Raw genomic sequence first — 21,079 nt, forward strand, 5'->3', positions numbered from 1 at the left:
AACCTCTTAAAAGAAATAGAAAAAAAACTGGGGACAATCAGAACAACAAAAAAAGGCTCAATAGAACACTCAATAGAAAGGTTGAAGTTAGAGTAAAGGAGTTCTTTCATAAAGTAGAGGAAAAGATGGAAAATAAATGAGAAAAGAAAATTAAAAGGTCCGTCAGAGGTCAACTTCCAAATAACAGAAGTACTAGTAGACATCAGAGAAAAGAAGGAATTATCAGTAAAATATTCAAGAAAAATTCCCAGAATCAAGGAACATGATTTTGCAGAATGAGAGGCTCTATGGGTATCCTGGAAAAATGAAAGAAAATAGATATACGCTTTCAATTAAAGCCTAGTCAGGAAAATGGAGACCACACCAATTACTGTAACAGAATCTAAAATAAAGAGTTGTTTAGCCAGATATTATGGGTTGAGTTATATCTCCCTCAAAAAGATAGGTTAAATTCCTAATCCCTAGTACTTAAGAATGTGACCTTATGTGCACTATTCACAATAGCAAAGACTTGGAACCAACCGAAATGTCCATCAACAATAGTCTGGATAAAGAAAATGTGGCACATGTGTACCATAGAATACTATGCAGCCTTAAAAAAGAATGAGTTCATGTCCTTTGCAGGGACATGGATGAAGCCGGAAGCCACCATTCTCAGCAAAATATCACAAGGACAGAAAACCAAACACTGCATATTCTCACTCATAAGTGGGAGTTGAACAATGAGAACACATGGACACAGGGAGGGGAACATCACACATTGGGGCCTGTTGGGGGGTGGGGGGCTGGGGGAGGGATAGCATTAGGAGAAATACTTAATGTAAATGACAAGTTGATGGGTGCAGCAAACCAACGTGGCACATGTATACCTCTGTAACAAACCTGCACGTTGTGCACATGTACCCTAGAACTTAAAGAATATTAAAAAAAAAAAAAAAAAAAAGGCCGGGCACCGTGGCTCACGCCTGTAATCCCAGCACTTTGGGAGGCTGAGATGGGTGGATCACGAGGTCAGGAGAATGAAACCATCCTGGCTAACACGGTGAAACCCTGACTCTACTAAAAATACAAAAAAATTAGCCGGGTGTGGTGGTGGGCGCCTGTAGTCCCAGCTAGTCAGGAGGCTGAGGCAGGAGAATGGCGTGAACCCGGGAGGTGGAGCTTGCAGTGAGCCGAGATCATGCCACTGCACTCCAGCCCAGGTGACAGAGCGAGACTCCGTCTCAAAAAAAAAAAAAAAAAAAAGAATGTGACCTTATTTTGAAGTGGGGTCTTTACAGAGGTAAACAAGTTAAAATGAGGTTATTAGGGTGGACTCTAATCCAGCATGACTTCGGGCCTTTTAAAAAAGGGAGAGATTTTGACACAGAGACAGAACACCAGGGAGAAGATGACTATCTACAAGCCAACTAGGAGGGAGCCTAGAGCAGATTCTTCCTAGCATCTTCAGAAGGAACACGTTCCTGCTGAAATACCTTGATTTCAGACTTCTGGCCTCCAGAACAGTGAGAATGTGTTTCCTTGATGTTGCCACTTGATATCTCATGGATCTTGAACTTAAGACAATCAACAAACTTTGTTTGTTTGTTTTTTTGAGGCAGGGTCTTGCTCTGTGACCCATGCTAGAGTGCAGCCTCAATCTCCTAGGTTCAAGGGATCCTCATGTTTCAGCCTCCCATGTAGCTAGGACCACCTAGGTGTGTGTGCCACCATACTAGCTAATTTTTTGACCCTTTGTGGAGATGGGGTTCTCACTTCTTTGCCCTGGCTGGTCTTGAACTCCTGGTCTCAAGCAGTCCTTCCACCTCAGCCTCCCAAAGTGTGGGGATTACGGGTGTTAGGCTACCACACCCAGCCAACAAACTCTTGATCCCTTCATTCTTAAACTACACTCCAGGTCTGCTTTCTGCCCTCCACCCTACATTTGTTCATTCCTGTCTTTCTCATTTCATTAAATGATATTGCCATCCACTCAATAGCTAGAAGCCAAGGTGTCATACTTGATACCTTTCTTTTCCTCATTCTAAATCTCACATACTTCCAGTCCATCAGCAAATCCTGTCTTTTCTACCTCCAAATACATCTTGAAGTCTTCTGTTCTTTATCTGCATCACCATACTACTCAAGTCAAGCAGCCATCATCTCTTCACTTACACTGTTGGCCTCTTATTTTATTTAATTTTTTTTTGAGATGGAGTCTCACTCTGTCACCCAGGCTGGAGTGCAGTGGTGCAATCTTGGCTCACTGCAACCTCTGCCTCCTGGGTTCAAGCAGTTCTTGTGCCTCAGCCTCCTGAGTAGCTGGGACTACAGGTGCACGCCACTACGCCCAGCTAATTTTTGTATTTTTAGTGGAGACGGGATTTCACCATATTGGCCAGGCTGGTCTTGAACTCCTGACCTCATGATCTGCCCGCCTCGGCCTCCCAAGTGCTGGGATTGGAGGCATGAGCCACCACGCCCAGCTTCTATTTTTTATTGTGGTAAACTGCATAAGCATAAAGTTGAACATCTTAACCATTTCAAGTATACAGTTCAGTATTAAGTATATTCACATTGTTGTACAACCAGTCCCCAGAACTTCTTCATCTTGTAAAACTGAAACTGTATACATACTAACAACTCCCCAAGTCTTCCCTCCTCCTAGCCCCTGGCAACCACTATTCTTCATGTTTCTCCTTTATGTTTGTATAAATTTGTTTGCTCTAGGTACCTCATATAAATGGAATCATATTGTCTTTCCGTGGCTGGCTTATTTCACTTAATGTCTTGAAGGTTCATCCGTTTTGTAGCACATGTCAAAATTTTCTTCCTTGTTAAGGCTGAATAATATTCCATTGCTTATATACACCACATTTTGTTTATCCATTCATTTGTTGATGAACAGCTTGGGTTGCTTCCACATTTTAGCTGTTAAGAATAGTGTTTCCATGAACATGGGTGTAGAAATATCTGTTCAGGTTCCTGCTTTCAGTTTTTTGATGTACACCCAGAAGTTGAATTGCTGGATTATATGGTAAACTATTTTTTATCTTTTGAGGAACCACGATACCGTTTTCCATAGCAGCTGCACCATTTTACATTACCACCAACCGTGCATAAGAGTTCCAATATCATCACATTTTCACTAACACTTGTTTCCTGTGTGTTTTTTTTTAAAATAGTAGCTATGTTAATGGTGATATCTCTGTAGTTTTGATTTGCATTTCCATAATGGCTAGTGATGACGAGCATCTTTTCGTATGCTTGTTGGCTATTTGTATATATTTCGAGAAATGTCTATTTTGTTCGTTTGCCCATTTTTCATTTGGGTTATGTTTTTGTTGAGTCTGAACAGGTCTTTTTATTTTTACTTTTGTCTGTCCATTTAACTCATTCTTCACACAGCAGCACACAATAGCCAGAGAAATGTTTTTAAGATTTCTGCATTAATGATACAACAATACCTCTTACTTGGCAGCATAATACAACGAAAGTTTACATTACTTTCCCACATCACTGTGTGTGTGTGTGTGTGTGTGTGTGTGTGTGTGTGTGTGTTGAGGGGCACCTTTGCTTTATGCAGTCACTTGGAGCACAGGCACCTTTATCTTATGTCACCACCATAATCAGCTTTGGCTTCTCAGATTGTTTTGGAAGGGGAAGTGTGTGTGGAGAAAGATTTTAGGGTCCAGGCTAGAAGTGGAATATATCATTTTTACCCATTCAGTTCCATTGGTCAGAACTGAGTCATGTGATCTTACCTAATTGCAGGGGTGGCTGGGAAGTGTAGTATAGCAGTGTCTTAATGAAGAGAACACAGTCATTAGTGAATACTAGCAGTCTCTTTCACAGCGTGTGTTGGATTATAATTTCCTTGCTTAAAACCCTTCTTATTACATGACTTTTTAAAAGACAGTCTCATTCTGTTGCCCAGGCTGGAGTGCAGTGGTGTGATCTCAGCTCACTGCAACGTCCGCCTCCTGGGTTCAAGCAATTCTTGTCCCTCAGCCTCCCAAGTAGCTGGGATTACAGGCATGCGCCACCACACCCAGCTAATTTTTTGTGTTTTTTAGTAGACACAGGGTTTATCATGTTGGCTAAGGCTGGTCTCGTACTACTGGCGTCATGTGATCTGTCCACCTTGGCCTCCCAAAGTGCTGGGATTACAGGCATGGGCCCCCATGCCCAACCTACTTCTTATTACATGTAGAATAAAATTGGCCTGTGTCTCTCCCAACCTCACATTGTACCACTTTTGCCTTTGTTCTCTGGCCACATCTCTAGCCACATGGTCATTTTCTGTAACGTGAGACTTTTTTTTCCCCTCCTGGAACCTATGTACTTTGCAGTTTCTTTTGCTTGGAGCACTCTACTTTAAATATTTACATGACTGCCTCCTCTTCATCCTTAAAATGCCCACTTAAATTTTTCATCTCTAACTAAAAGCTGTAATTAGAGTAGCACTCATATTCTCTGTCCTTTATGGTAGCACTGTGTTAATCTTTGTCACAGCATTTTTTGCAACCTATAATTATTTTATTTGAAAAAGTTTTATTTCCTCTGCTAGAAAGAGGTGTCTGTCTTGCTCACTGTTGTATCCCTGCATTAATTGGCCAGTGCTTAGGATACATTAGTCATTCAGTAGATATGTTGTTGGAGGGAATCTATTATATAGAACCGACTGAAATGGAGATAGTTGAATTTTAACCAAGGGCTCTTATGATAATTTAGGTGAGTTGCTGAAGGCTTGAGTGTTAGTGATGTCAGTGTAAATGGAACAGAAAAGGATGGATGAGAGACATTTCAAGAGAAAAACCAACACAAATTGATGTGTGACTTAAGGGGAGCCTGGGTGAATTGGAAGATAATGATTTATAATTATAATTAATAGATTGGTAAAGAGGATAGAAGAGCTGGATTTTTGGAGATGATGCATATTCAATTTTTGGAGATTGATGCATATTCAATTTGAGGTGATAGCAAGATATTTAAGTAGAAATGTTGAGGAACAGTAGCTTGGATTAGAGAACACAATTCAAATTACAGAGTCTAGGCCAGAGGTGATACGATGAAGTCATAATAATGAACGAGCTATCTAGAGAGAGGGTATATGTGAGAAGAGCAGATGGCTCAGTGGAAGGAAAATGAGGAGCCAGAAATGGAAACCAGAAGCAGGTGGCGTGGAGGGAGGGAAACCAATTTAATATAGGGGTAAGGAAACCAGCAGTTTCAAGAAAGAGGGATGATTAGGTTGGCTGCATCCAGTAGAGCTGTCCCTTGTCATATGCATTTGAAAGTTCTGAAATGTTACCTTTTATTAAGTAGTTTGAGATCAGAGGGTACCTTGGGTTTTATTTATTCTATAAGAAAGTATAGCTTAATGAGAATGATAGAGTACAGCTTTGAGTTCTTGTCTTTTCTTTTTTTTTGAAACACGGTCCTGCTCTGTGGCCCAAGCTGGAGTGCAGTGGTGCAGCCTTGCTCACTGCAACCTCCGCTTCCTGGGTTCAGGCGATTCTTGTGCCTCAGCCTCCAGAATAGCTGGGATTAGAGGCGTGTGGCAGTATGCCCGGCTAATTTCTGTATTTTTAGTAGAGATGGGGTTTCATCATGTTGGCCAGGCTGGTCTTGAGGTGATCCTTCTGTCTTGGCCTCCCAAAGTGCAGGCTTGAGCCACCACGCCTGACCTTTTTTTTTTTTTCTTTTTTTGGGAGGGAGTCTCACTCTGTTGCCCAGGTTGGAGTGCAGTGGCCCGATCTCGGCTCACTGCAACCTCCGCCTCCTGAGTTCAAGGGATTCTCCTGCCTCAGCCTCCCAAGTAGCTGGGATTACAGGCACCTGCCACCACGACTGGCTAATTTTTGTATTTTTAGTAGAGATGGTTTTTCACCATGTTGGCCAGGCTGGTCTTGAACTCCTGACCTCAAGTGATCTGCCCACCTCGGCCTCCCAAAGTGTTGAGATTATAGGTGTGAGCCACTGCGCCTGCTGAAGTTCTTATGTTTTAGAGATATTTACTTAAATATTTATGGATGAAAATATTTTTTCAGGTATACACTGAAATATTTACAGAAATTTTTAGAGGTATACACTGAAATATTTACAGACAAAAGTTTTTTGCTTCAAAATACTTAAGCAAGGAAACAGGAATGGGTGAGAATATGGATATTGTGGCCATGGACAAGTGGCCATGAGTTGATGATTTTAGCTACATGATGGGTTTAAGGGGTTTGTTCTCTTCTTTAATGTATGTTTGAAATTTTACATAATAGAAATTATAAAAGGAGGGAATTGTCTTTTCCAGCTATAATCTTGGGCACATTACTTAACTTTTTTGAGACAGGGTCTTGCTCTCTCACCTAGGCTGGAGTACAGTGGCTTGATAACTCTTCAGCTCCTTAACGTAGCTGGAACTATAGGTGCATGCCACAATGGTTGGTTAATTTTTGAATTTTTTGTAGAGACAGGATTTTGCCATGTTGCCCAGGCTGGCCTCCAACTCCTGGGCTCAAGTGATTCGCCTACCTTGGCCTCTGAAAGTGCTGCGATTACAGGTGTGAGCCACAGCACCCAGCGTACTTAAACCTTTGAAGCCTTAGTTTCTTCAGTTAAAAATGGTGATATTAATACTGATTTTATCAGTTTGCTGTGGTGATTAATGACAATGTATTAAAACTACTTAGCATACTTACTCTGTGCACTCATTGTCCAGTAAATATTTCTGAAGTGAAATACAGTGAGATAATACAGTTAGGCATCAAGGTTAAGGGGTTTGTAGAGGGAGAAAACGTTCTGGGCTCTTTATAGCAACCTTTCATAAGAGATATGTTCTTTTTAGAATGTTATAAAGTTGGAATGGCTAACTTAAAAGCTTCCATAGACATAATATTTATTTATTTTGGCATGTTTTTAATAGGAATTTTCTGATCTGAACGTGTACAAAAGCAGCAGTACAGTGGTATTTCATCTGTTCTAAACCACATCCTTTTACTGAATCTTATTCCGGAAGCATTTATAAGGCAGGTGCCCCTTTGAAAGACATTGTCCTTTAAAGTAGTTTGAAACTAAAATTTCATTTAACGTTAAAGTCAAATGAGGGAATACTTAAGATGGAAGCATGGGTTAATAAAATTGTATTAACACTAACTTGTTAGAGCACCTGACTTAAAGTATATATTTTTTGGTAGTAACTTGGCTATAGGTAGTATATAGTTATCCTTTTTTTTTTCTTTTGCAGTGAAACTTGGTTATGGATAGTATATACTTGTCCTTTGGTATCCATGAGGTATTGGTTCCAAGACTCCTTGCAGATACCAAAATTTGAGGATGCTTGAGTCTCTTGTGTAAAATGGGGTAGTATTTACATATAACCTATGCACATTCTCCTGTATACTCGAACTCATCTCTAGATTACCTAATACATTGTAAATGGTATTTAGGTAGTTAATGCTATATTGTTTAGGGAATAATGACAAGGAAAAAACGTCTGTATATGTTTAGTACAGGTGCTTTTTTTTTTCCTGAATGTTTTAAATCCATGGCTGGTTGAATTCATGGATGCAGAACCCATGGATACAGAGGGCCAACTGTACTAAGAAATTGCTGTCACAGTCTGTAGATGTCATACAGTTTTGTCTCCAGATAAATGAGAGACCTGTGAACACAAAGGAAACTTTCTTGTATGCCTTTTCATTCTCATGTTTTTAAAGTTCATTCATTTTTCGTTTAGGGAACTTTAATGAGTTACTTAGGCAGAGTTTGGAACTGTCCTGTAGCTACATGATCAGTCTTTTTTTTTTTTTCCTATCTTTCTTTTTCTTTTTTTTCTGAGACGGAGTTTTGCTCTTATTGCCCAGGCTGGAATGCAATGGCACAATCTCATCTCACTGCAACCTCCGCCTCCCAGGTTCAAGCGATTCTTATGCCTCAGCCTCCCAAGTAGCTGGGACTACAGGCATGTGCCACCATGCCCGGCTAATTTTTGTGTTATTAGTAGAGACGGGGTTTCACTATGTTGGCCAGGCTGGTCTCGAACACCTGACCTCAGGTGATCCACCTGCTTTGGCCTCCCAAAGTGCTGGGATTACAGGTGTGAGCCACCGCACCCAGCCCCTATCTTTTATATTGTGTTTTATTTCTTTAGAAATGAGGTTTCACTGTGTTTTCCAGACTGGAGTACAGTGGCTGTTCACAGGCACCATCATAATGCTGTGCGGCCTCCAACTCTTGGCCTCAAATGATCTTCCCACCTTATCCTCTTGAGTAGCTGGGACTACAGGAGTGCACCGCCATGCTCAGCATTTTTTTTCTATCTTAACATAAAATGGAAAAAAGTTACTGTTGCCTTTTCTCCTGATAAATAGCAGCCTAAGTAAGACTGGTAGTTTGGAATAAAGGATAAGTTAAAAGGGCAGGAAGGTGAGGAAAGAAGTGTTTAAAAATGAAGGCGAGAAGGAGAAAAAGAAGTTGAGAGATAAAGTTTATATTTTCCTGTGCCTTAGTATCGACTTGCAGTGAATTAGTTGAAAGTTGCCTTGCCAGTTACATGTAATTGGTGACTTTTAAGTTATTTGCCACCTGGAACAGACATAACTTCTTTAGCATAAAATTCAGATACAACTGTCATTGAATTTATGTTTCCATAAAATTGGTGGTAGAATTTTTAGCATTAGGTAGGAGAAGAGGACAGGGAAAGACAGCTATGTCTCAGGCACTGTACTGTTTTACCTATTTTGTTAAATCCTCACAGCAACCCTGTAGGTAGGTGTTACTGAAGCAGAGAGGTTAGATAACTTGCTCAGTGTTACACACTGATGATAAATGACAGAGCAAGAATTCAAACTGTAATGTTTCTGTTCTCGTTATCTTTTATTCATCGCCTTTATTATTGTTTCTTTTCTTCCTTTCTTCTTTTTTTTTCTTTTGAGATGGAGTCTTGCTCTTGTCGCCCAGGCTGGAGTGCAATTGCATGATCTCTGCTCACTGTAACCTCCAACTCCTAGGTTCAAGCTATTCTCCTGCCTCAGCCTCCCAAGTTCCTGGGATTACAGGTGCCTGCCACCATGCCTGGCTAATTTTTGTATTTTTAGTAGAGACAGGGTTTTGCCATGTTGGCCAGGCTGGTCACAAACTCCTGACCTCGTGATCTGCCTGCCTCGGCCTCCCAAAGTGCTGAGATTACAGGTGTGAGCCACCGTGCCTGGCCCTCCTTGCTTTATTTTATGATTCCATTCAGTCATTAGTCTTGTCGGTTTTTAAAAAAAGGTTTTATTGAGATATGATTCACATACTATACAGTTCACTCATTAAAAGTATACAATTCAGCTTTTAGTATATTCAGGGTTGTGCAACCATCACCACAATATTAGAATTTTTTTTTTTTTTTGAGACGGAGTCTCGCTGTGTCACCAGGCTGGAGTGCAGTGGCAAAATCTTGGCTCACTGCAACCTCTGCCTCCCAGGTTTAAGTGATTCTCCTGCCTCAGCCTCCGCAGTAGCTGGGACTACAGAAGCTTGCCACCATGCCCGGCTAATTTTTTGTATTTTTAGTAGAGACGGGGTTTCACCATGTTGGCCAGGATGGTCTTGATCTCTTGACCTCGTGAGCCACCGCACCCAGCCATATTGGAACATTTTAATCACCTCCCAAAGCAATGCCATACTCATTAGTTGTCACCCCTAACCTCCCCTCTCCGTGTCCTAGGAAACCATTAATCTGCCTTCTGTCTCTATACATTTGCTCATTCTGAACCTTTCATATACATGGAATCATATAGTATGTGGTCCTTTGTGACCGCTTTCTTTCACTTAGCTCAATTTTTTTTTGTTGTTTGTTTTGTTTTTTTCTTTTTTGAGGCAAGGTCTTGCTCTGTTGCTCAGACTGTAGTGCAGTGCTTGATCACAGCTCACTGCAACCTCTGCCATCCAGGCACAAGTGATCCTCCTGCCTCAGTCTCCTGAGTAGCTGGGACTGCAGGCATGTGCCACCATGCCAGGCTAATTTTTTGATTTTTTTTTTTTTTTTTGTAGAGATAGTCTCACTGTGTTGCCCAGGCTGGTTTTGAACTCCTGCGCTCAAGTGATCTTCCCACCTCTGCCTCCCAAAGAGCTAGGATTACAGGCGTGAGCCACTGCACCCAGCAGCTTGATGTTTTTAAGGTTCATCCATGTTATAGCACATACTGGTACTGTGTCTGGAATTGGTGGGTTCTTGGTCTCACTGACTTCAAGAATGAAGCCGCGGACCCTCGCGGTGAGTGTTATAGCTCTTAAGGTGGCGCATCTGGAGTTTGCTCCTTCTGATGTTCAGATGTGTTCGGAGTTTCTTCCTTCTGGTGGAATCGTGATCTCGCTGGTTTCAGGAGTGAAGCTGAAGACCTTCGCGGTGAGTGTTACAGCTCATAAAGGCAGTGTGGACCCAAAGAGTGAGCAGTAGCAAGATTTATTGCAAAGAGCGAAAGAACAAAGCTTCCACAGTGTGGAAGGGGACCCGAGCAGGTTGCCACTGCTGGCTCGGGCAGCCTGCTTTTATTCTCTTATCTGGCCCCACCCACATGCTGCTGATTGGTAGAGCCGAGTGGTCTGTTTTGACAGGGCACTGATTGGTGCGTTTACAATCCCTGAGCTAGGCCCAAAGTTCTCCATCTCCCCACCAGATTAGCTAGATACAGAGTGTTGACACAAAGGTTTTCCAAGTCCCCACCAGAGTAGCTAGATACAGAGTGTCGATTGGTGCATTCACAAACCCTGAGCTAGACACAGGGTGCTGATTGGTGTGTTTACAAATCTTGAGCTAGATACAGAGTGCCAATTGGTGTATTTACAATCCCTGAGCTAGACATAAAGGTTCTCCAAGGCCCCACCAGACTCAGGAGCCTAGCTGGCTTCACCCAGTGGATCCCGCACAGGGGTTGCAGGTGGAGCTGCCTGCCAGTCCTGCGCTGTGTGCCCGCACTCCTCAGCCCTTGGGTGGTCAATGGGACTGGGTGCCCTGGAGCAGAGGAAGGTGCTCATTGGGGAGGCTCGGGCGGCACAGCAGCCCATGGGGCGGGGAGGCTCAGGCATAGCGGGCTGCAGGTCCCGAGCCCTGCCCCGCAGGGAGGCAGCTGAGGCCCACCGAGAAATTGAGCGCAGCGCCGGTGGGCTGGCACTGCTGGGGGACCCAGTACACCCTCCGCAGTTGCTGGCCCGGGTGCTAAGTCCCTCACTGCCCGGCTGGCAGGGCCGGCTAGCTGCTCTGAGTGCCTGTGGGGCCTGCCAAGCCCACGCCCACCCGGAACTCCAGCTGGCCCGCCAGCGTTGCACGCAGCCCCAGTTCCCGCTGGCGCCTCTCCCTCTACACCTCCCCCCAAGCTGAGGGAGCAGGCTCCGCCCTTGGCCAGCCCAGAAAGGGGCTCCCACAGTGCAGTGGTGGGCTGAAGGGCTCCTCAAGTGCTGCCAAAGTGGGAGCCCAGGCAGAGGAGGCGCCAAGAGCGAGCGAGGGCTTTGAGGACTGCCAGCACGCTGTCACCTCTCAGTACTTCATTCCTTTTTATTGCTGAATAATATGTAATTTTACAGTTAATACCACATTTTATGCATTCATCAGTTTACAGGCATTTGAGTTTTTTCTCCCTTATGGCTATTATGAATAATAGGGCTACTGGCATTCATGTACATGTTTTTAAAAAGTTATTGTGGTAAGATGTGTAACATAAAATTTACCATTTTAACCATTTTTAAGTGTACAGTGTTAAGTATATTCACATTGTTATGCAGCCATCACCACCACCTGTTTGCATAACTTTTTCATTTTTGCCACCTGAAACTCTGTACCCATTAAACAACAACTCCCAAGTCTGCCATCCCCCCAACCTCTGGCAATCACCATTCTACTTTCTATCTCTATGAATTTGACAACTCCTGGAACCATGCGTAAGTGAAATAAATCATACAATATTTGTCCTTTATGACTGGCTTATTTCACTGAGTACAGTGTCTTCAAGGTTTATTCACATTGTAGCATGTATCTAAAGTTCCTCCCCGACCAAAGGGTGGTACTGTTCCATTGAATCTATATTTACCACATGTTGTTTACTCATTCAACTGATGATGGACACTGAGGTGGAGTTTTGCTCTTGTTGCCCAGGCTGGAGGGCAGTGGCACGATCTCGGCTCATTTGCAACCTCCGCCTCCTGGGTTCAAGTAATTCTCCTGCCTCAGCCTCCCAAGTAGCTGGGATTACAGGCATGGGCCACCACACCTGGTTAATTTTGTATTTTTAATAGAGATGGGGGTTTCGCCACGTTGGTCAGGCTGGTCTTGAACTCCTGACCTCAGGTGATCTACCCGCATCAGCCTCCCAAAGTGCTGGGATTACAGGCATGAGCCACCACGCCCGGCCTGATGATGGACACTTTGGTTGCTTCCACTTTTTGGCTGTTGTGAATAATGCTGTTATGAACATGGGTGTACAAGTATCTATTTGAGTTCTCACTTTTACTTCTTTTGGGTTTGTATCCAGAAGTGAAATTGCTGGATCGTATGGTAATTCTGTTTCTAATTTTTTGAAGAACTGCCATGTGGGTTTCCACAGTGGCTGTACCATCTTATCTTCCCACCAGCAGTGCACAAGGGTTCTAATTTTCTTCTACATTTTCACCAACACTTGTTATTTTCTGTCGTCATCATCTTTTTTTTTAATAATAACCATGGTGATGGTTGTGAGGTGGTATTGTGGTTTTGATTTGGATTTTTCTAATGGCTGGTGATATGATCATCTTTTCATGTGCTTATTCACTGTTTGCATATCTTCTTTGGAGAAGTGTCTATTCAATTCCGTCTCCATTTTTGTGTTGGATTTTTATTTTATTCTTTTTAGAGACAAAGTCTCACTGTATCACTCAGGCTGGAATACAGTGACATAATCATGGCTCATTGCAATTTCATCCTCCTGGGCTCAAGGGATCCTCCTGTCTCAGCCTCCTGAGTAGCTAGGACTATAGGTGCATGCCACTGCTTGGCTCATTTTTTTATTTTTTGTAGAGATGGGGATCTCACTATGTTGCCCAAGCAGGTCTTGAACTTTTAGCCTCAAGGGATCCTCCTGTCTTAGCCTCCCAAAGTGCTGGGATTATAGGTGTGAGTCACCACACCCAGCTAGATTTTGTTGTTGTTGTTGTTGTTTTTGACTTGCAAGAGTTCTTTATATATTCTGAATATCAGTGTCCTATCAGATGTGATTTCCAAATATTCCTTTCTGTGGGCTGCCTTTTCACTGTATTAATTTAGTGTCCTTTCATATACAAAGTATGTTAAAAAGATCTTAATTTTGATGAAGTCCAGTTTGACTCTTTTCGGTTGCCTGTGCTACTGATGTCCTGGATTATCTGAGTGGGCTCTGGTAATCACAAGAGTCCTTATCAGAGGGAATCAATTAGTCCAGGAAAGGGGTGTGATGCTGAAAGCAGAAATCTTGATGATGTGGCCAAGTGCAAAGGAATATAAGCAGCTTCTAGGAGCTGGAATAGACAAAGAACAGATTCTTCTTTAGAGCCTTCTGAAGGAATGCAGGCTTTGATTGTAGCTTTGTAATCTACTCCATCCAGGCTGCTGCAAATGCCAAACAGGCCTGTAAGACCTGTTTTAGACTTAATGACCTCTAGAACTGTAAGATCACAAATTTGTGTCATTTTAAGCCACTATTGTTACATAGCATTAGGCAATTAATACAACTAGAATCAAAGGAGAGACTGAGAGCATGAAGATTATACATGAGACTTTTAAAATACTTTATTTCAGTAGGTTTTTGGGGAACCGATGGTGTTTGATTACATGAGTAAGTTCTTTAGTGGTGATTTCTGAGATTGGTACAACCATCACCCAACAGCAATGTACACTGTACCCAATGTGTAGTCTTTTATCCCTCACGCCACCACCCTTATCATTCGTATGCTTTTGCGTCCTCGTAGCTTTGCTCCCACTTATGAATGGAGAATATACGATGTTTGGTTTTCCATTCCTGAGTTACTTCAGTTAGAATAATGGTCTCCAGTTCCATCCAGGTTGCTGCAAATGCCATTATTTTGTTTCTTTTTATGGCTAAGTAATATTCCATAGTGTGTGTGTATATATATATATATATATATATATATATACGCACACACACCATATTTTCTTTACCCATTCGTTAATTGATGGACATTTGGGCTGGTTCCATATTTTTGCAGTTGTGAATTGTGCTGCTGTAAATATGCATGTGCAAGTATCTTTTTCATATAATAACTTCTTCTCCTCTGGGTAGATACCCAGGAGTGGGATTGCTCGATCTACTTTCAGTTCTTTAAGGAATCTGCGTGCTAGTTTACATTCCCACAAACAGTGTAAAAGAGTTCCCTTTTCACCACATCCACGCCAACATCTGTTTTTTGATTTTTTGATTGTGGCCATTCTTGCAGGAGTAAGGTGGTACTGCATTGTGGTTTTGATTTGCATTTCCCTGGTAATTAGTGATGTTGAACATTTTTTCATATGTTTGTTGGCCATTTGTGTATCTTCGTTTGAGAATTGTCTATTCACGTCCTTAGGCTGTTTTTTGATGGGATTGTTTTTTTCTTGCTGATCTGAGTTCCTTGTAGATTCTGGATATTAGTCCTCTGTCAGATGTATAGATGGTGAAGATTTTCTCCCACTCTGTGGGTTGTTTACTCTGCTGATTGTGTCTTTTGCTGTGCAGAAGCTTTTTAGTTTAAGTCCCATCTCTTTATCTTTGTTTTTGAGGCATGAGACTTTTGATAGAATCTACATCTTGCTTTGCTCAGATTGGCTTAAACCCTACATTGATTCTAATCCATCACCAAGTCTTGACATCTTCCGTGGAAATTTGAGAAGGGTTAGTGATATGAGCCAGTGGTACCTGCTACTGCAACTGGTATTGAGGCAGGAATTACTATTCATCATTACCTTCTTTTACTACCTATTCTAGATTTCCTTTATGCTGGGCCAGCATTTAAGCTGGTTTAAGTTCCTTGTGTCCTTTAGGCTTTCATCCTTGTGGGACTTGAGCCTTTAGTTGCCTTGCCTGTTTTGAGCCATGGTTGCTGTAATTTCCTGTTTACCCTATTAGCAAGCATGGAAATACCCTGCATTCCAGACAGATTGCTCCCTAATCCCATTGTGTACAACAGGTCCTAATAATCAGGGTCATTTATCACTGCTAGTATATTTATTCCTTTCTTTGCCTGCTCGTTCATCAGTATGAGAAGCCCATAGTGACCAAGTGGTGGCTGTGGCTTTAGGCTCCGTGAACCGCTACTGTGGAAGCATTACCCTCAGGATCTCTAGTACAGCAGAGATTTTAAATTGTGAGGATAGGAAATCCACATGCCGTAAGTGAGTTACTGGGAGTGATGGTGAAGAGTCAATCTAACTTCTCTACCCCTTGGTTTCTAAACCCGTGCATCTCAGGTAGTAGGGATATAATACCCTAGCCATTGGTTCAGTGCATATGCTGCATCCCGAATGACTTCTTAATCGAGCTTTTAATTTAATGCACCACTTTATGATTTTGTTAGCCGGACAGTTTCTAGGTGATGTGGTATGTGGTGTAGGACCAGTGGATGCCATGGTCATGTGCTTAATGTTGTATCTTCTTCACCATTAAACGAGTCCTTTAGTTTGAGGTGATGTTAAAGTGAATCCCAGATTGGCAAAGCAAACATTTTGAAACCATTGAGGTACTGTAAATGTCCAGAGACACTCAGGGCAGGAAAGGCAAACTCATTTCTATAGTAAGTGTAAATCCTACTTCCCCTGGAATGCAAAGGTTCCAATTCCATCCTGCCACCTGCTCAGTTCTGTGTCTGATAAGTTGTTTCCTGCATTCTGCTGTGATCCTAATTTTGCTAGATTTTTAAAATCTTATTAGTACTTTTAATTATATTTTTCAGAAATAAGCTGATTTTTTTGTTTTTTGTTTTTTTTTTTTGAGATGGAGTTTCACTCTTGTTGCCCAGGCTAGAGTGCAGTGGCACTACTATCTCGGCTCACCGCAACCTCCACCTCCTGGGTTCAAGCAGTTCTCCTGCCTCAGCCTCCCAAGTAGCTGGGATTACAGGCATGTGCCACCAAGCCCAGCTAATTTTGTATTTTTAGTAAAGACGGGGTTTCTCCATCTTGGTCAGGCTGGTCTCGAACTCCTGACATCAGGTTATCCACCCGCCTTGGCCTCCCAAAGTGCTAGGATTATAGGCATGAGCCACTGCGCCCGGCAAGCTGATTTTTTTTGATAATAGGGATGTGATAAACAGTTTTCACTTTAACGTAGTCAACTATATGATTCCATTTGTATGGAATTCAAGAAAAGGCAAACTGATGACAGCCTATCAGTGCTTGCCAGTCTGGAGAGAAATGACTGTAAAGGAGCATAATATGACTTTTTTGGGTGATAGAAGTGTTTTAGATCTTGATGGTGGTGTGGGTTACACGACTGTATACATTTGTCAAAACTCATTAAACTGTACACTTAAAATTAGTTTTGTAGGTGAATTATATCTCAAAGCTGATTTTGAAGAAATAAGAGGAATTAATGTGCTTATCCTTTTCCATAATATCTTTTCCTTTGTGGTTTATGCTTTTTGATTCTTAAGTTTGAGAAACTCTTCTCTACTCTGGGGTATTTTTTTCTAATTTTCCAATTCATTAGTTGCTGCTATTTATTTCCCTTGTTGTCTCAAAATATGGTGTATGGTAAGACATACAGAGACCAAAAAGACTGTCATGGAAGAGTTTTGTACTCACTGTTACGTAGAAACAGGAGGGAGGCATGTCATCGAAGGCCCCATGGGAAAGCACCAAGGTTGGTCAGGAAGCAGAAGAAGGAAAAAGCATAGGCCAGAGCCTATATTGTGGTTTCTGTGGAAAAGAATGGGCAGCTGGGCGCGGTGGCTCACGCCTGTAATCCCAGCACTTTGGGAGGCTGAGGTGGGTGGATCACGAGGTCGAGAGATTGAGACTATCTTGGCCAACCTGGTGAAACCCCGTCTCTACTAAAAATACAAAAATTAGCTGGGCGTGGTGGCGCGTGCCTGTAATCCCAGCTACTCGGGAGGCTGAGGCAGGAGAATCGCTTGAACCCGGGAGGCGGAAGTTGCAGTGAGCCGAGATTGTGCCATTGCCCTCCAGCTTGGCGACAGAGCGAGACTCTGTCTCAACAACAACAACAACAACAAAGAATGGGCAAGACAGGGTAGGCAAGCTTGAGTACATTTCAGATTGGATAATTTGAATAATTTTGGTGGGTTCGGGGTTATAGGTGTGGTCCCTGGTTGTCTGGTACCTGGCCCTGGGGTGTGTTAGGGCAGAAGGAATACTGGCTTGGTGTGTGAGAGTTATTATTATTATTATTATTATTATTATTATTTTTGAGACGGAGTCTCGCTCTGTCGCCCAGGCTGGAGTGCAGTGGCACGATCTCGGCTCACTGCAAGCTCCGCCTCCCAGGTTCACGCCATTCTCCTGCCTCAGCCTCCCGAGTAGCTGGGACTGCAGGCGCCCGCCACTACGCCCGGCTAATTTTTTGTATTTTTTTAGTAGAGACGGGGTTTCACCATATTAGCCAGGACGGTCTCGATCTTCTGACCTCGTGATCCGCCCTCCTCGGCCTCCCAAAGTGCTGGGATTACAGGCATGAGCCACCGCGCCCGGCCGAGAGTTATTTAAAGATGGTTGTGGTATAGACTCTAGATTGCTTGGTTGCATATCAAAGGGTTTTCAGAGGCAAGTTGCTTGCTATCTCTAGGAAGTAGCCCTGGGAGGTGCAGTCCCTCCCGGGTTTGTAGGGCCCAAGATGTCAAAACATCATAAAATATAGAAAAAATTTAAGAAGATTAACATACTTGTGTTTCTTTAGGTTTACTCTTTTTTTCTAGTTTTTTGATTGAGAATATATTAGTTAAGCATATTCAGTCTTATTGTTTTGTTTCAAGAGCATTAAGACTAATTTTAGCTGAGCTCCACATTTTGATGGTGTGGTACATTTATTGTCATTCAGTTCTGATTTTTATCGTTTATCATTTTAAATTTATTTAGAAGTTCATTTCTAAGTTAACAAATATTTGAAAATGGTGATTTCAACATTATATCTTGGTTAGAGAAGGTGGTCTTAGATGAAAGTTCCTTGAAAATTTTTTTGTTTTTCATTGTGACTTTATTTTGAAAATGTTTCATATGTACTTGAAAATAATTATATTTTTATTTTTTGTTTGGTGGAGGGTTCTTTATATAACTGTTAGATCAAACTTACTTTGTGGATCAAATGTTGTATATACTTACTGGTGTTCGGACATTCTGATCTATCAGTTTCTACTGTAAGTAAATTAGAGGCTCATGCAGTGGTTGAAAATTAATTTTTTTCTTGGAATTCTCTTTTTGCCTTATTTTGATAGGTGTGTATAAGGCTTTGGTATGTTTTTAGTTTATTTTATTATATATATATATATAATGTTTCCATACCTTTTAATGTTGCAATAAAATTGTTTTGTCTGACATTAAAATTGCCATACCACCTTTTTTGAAAAATTGCCATACCACCTTTTTAAAAAAAAGGTTTGTCAGAATTTATTTTTTTCATCTTTTCTCTGTTAATGTTTTAGTTCACTTTTATAAACAGCTTTAGTTGAATTTGTATGTTGTTTTTATTTTATTTTATATTATTTATTTTTTGAGACGGAGTCCCACTCTGTTGCCCAGGCTGGAGTGGCACAATCTCGGCTTACTGCAACCTCTGCCTCCTGGGTTCAAGTGGTTCTTGTGCCACAGCCTCCCGGGTAGCTGGGATTACAGGTGCGTACCACCACACCCCGCTAATTTTTGCATTTTTAGTAGAGACAGGGTTTTGCCATGTTGACCAGGCTGATCTCTAACTCCTGACCTCAGGTGATCCTCCCACCTTGGCCTCCCAAAGTGCTGGGATTACAGGCATGAGCCACCATGCCCAGCCTGTATGTTATTTTTGTTATTTTCTGTTACAAATGAGTTAAATTCATTCACATCTATTTTAATTATGATATATCTGGATTTTTGTCATCCTGCTTTGTTTGCCATCCTTCTTCTTTGCTTCTCTTCTCCTTTCCTGTTTTTTGTTTTTTATTGATATATAATATTTTACATATTTACGAGGCACATGTGACATTTTGTTACATAGGATGTGTAATGATCAAGTCAGGGTATTTGGGATATCTATCACCTTGAGTATTTATCATTTCTATGTGTTGGGAACATTTAAAGTCCTCTCTTCTATCTACTTTGAAATACACAGTTTTGCTAACTATAGTCACCTTACTCTGCTATAGAATATTAGAATTTTTATACTTTTTCTTTAACAATATGTTTGTGTACATTGAGCAACCTCTTTTCATTACCTATCACCCATGTACCCTTCTCAGATTTTGGTGTCTGTCATTCTACTCTCTACCTCCATGAGATCATCTTTTAAACCCACTGAATGAGTTAGAACATATTATATTTGTCTTTCTAGTCCTGGCTTATTTCACTTAACATAGTGATCTCCAAGTCCATCCATGTTGCTGCAAATGACATGATTTCATTATTTTTTAATGGCCAAATAGTATCCCATTGTGTATATATGCCGCGTATGTCCATTAATCTGTTTTTTGTTTTGTTTTGTTTTGTTTTTAAAGACAGGGTCTCACTCTGTCACCCAGGCTGGAGTGCAGTGGTGCAATCATGGCTCACTGCAGTGAGTAGCTGGGACCACAAGCATACCCCACCACACCTGGCTAATTAAAAAGAATTTTTTTTGTAGAAATGGGGGTCTCACTATGTTGCCCAAACTGGTCTCAAATTCCTGGGCTCAAGCAGTCCTCCTGCCTTGGCCTCCCAGAGTGCTAGGATTACAGACCTAGCACTGTGCCTGGCCCCATACATCTGTTGATGAACACTTAGGTTGATTACATATATTTGCTATTGTGAATAGTGCTACAATAAACATGCAAGTGCAGGTATCCCTTTGATATACTGATTTCTTTTCTTTGGATAACTACCCAGTAGTGGGATTGCTGGATCTTGTGGTAGTTCTGTTTTCAGTTTTTTGAGAAATTTTCATAGTTTTCCAAAAAGTATGTACTAATTTACATTCTTACCAACACTGTATAAGAGTTCCCTTTTTTTCTACATCCTTACCAGTGTCTTTTTTTCTTTTGTTTTACTTTTATTTATTATTTTGAGACAGAATTTCACTCACTGTCACCCAGGCTGGAGTGCAGTGGTGTGATCTTAGCTCACTGCAACCTCTGCCTCCCAGGTTCAAGTGATTCTCCTGTCTCAGCCTCCCAAGTAGCTGGGATTACAGGTATGTGCCACCATGCTCGGCTAATTTTTTGTATTTTTAGTAGAGATGGGGTTTTGCCATGTGTTGGCCAGGCTGGTCTGAAACTCCTGACCTCAAGTGATCTGCCTGCCTTGGCCTCCCAGAGTGCTGAGATTACAGACATGAGCTACCACACCTGGCCTTTTTTGTTATTTAAATAACAGCCATTTTAACTTGGCTGAAATGATATTTCATGTGGTTTTTATTTGCATTTCCCTAATGATTAGTGATGTTGAGCATTTTTTCATATACTTGTTTGCCATTTGTATGCCTTTCTTTGAAAAGTATCTATTCATGTCCTTAGCCTACTTTTAAATGGGATTATTGGTGGGGTTTTTGTTTTTGTTGAGTTCCTTGTATATTCTAGGTATTAGTCGCTTGTTGAATAGTTTGCACATATTTTCTCCCATTCAGCAGATTGTCTCTTCACCCTTTTTTTAGACAAATGCTCACTTTAATCACAGTTCTAAATTAATTATTTTCACGTTAACATAGATGTTCCCATAAACTGAGAAGAACTGAGCTAAGTATTATACATTTTTAATGGTTAATATGATTTGAAAATTTTTTATAAAAATTGATCAGAAGCTAGTTGAAATTCTCACCATAAATATAACATATTGGTTACAATTGTTTTTCACAGTAAATTGAGATCTAAGCTTCCTAAAAAGCTGTATTATCTAATATCATAATAGGGATGACTAAATACTTGACAACTACTTTCTGAAGAC

The 21,079-nt window shown here is 41.4% G+C and overlaps 1 protein-coding gene across 11 annotated transcripts in view; it reads left to right on the forward strand.

Moving 5' to 3' along the window:
* Positions 1-21,079, forward strand: part of NCK1 (NCK adaptor protein 1) — an 89,364-nt gene that overhangs the window by 17,071 nt on the left and 51,214 nt on the right. Inside the window, exon 1 of one of the 11 annotated variants that reach the window (XM_063704237.1) lies at positions 8,915-10,366. The exons of the other annotated variants lie outside the window; for them this stretch is intronic. The gene's annotated coding sequence lies outside the window, so the exon portion shown is untranslated. Of the gene's footprint in view, positions 1-8,914; positions 10,367-21,079 lie in introns of those variants that run through there. 11 annotated transcript variants of the gene reach the window in all.

Source organism: Gorilla gorilla, chromosome 2 (assembly GCF_029281585.2).
Source record: "Gorilla gorilla gorilla isolate KB3781 chromosome 2, NHGRI_mGorGor1-v2.1_pri, whole genome shotgun sequence".
NCBI classification, from domain to species: Eukaryota; Metazoa; Chordata; class Mammalia; order Primates; family Hominidae; genus Gorilla; species Gorilla gorilla.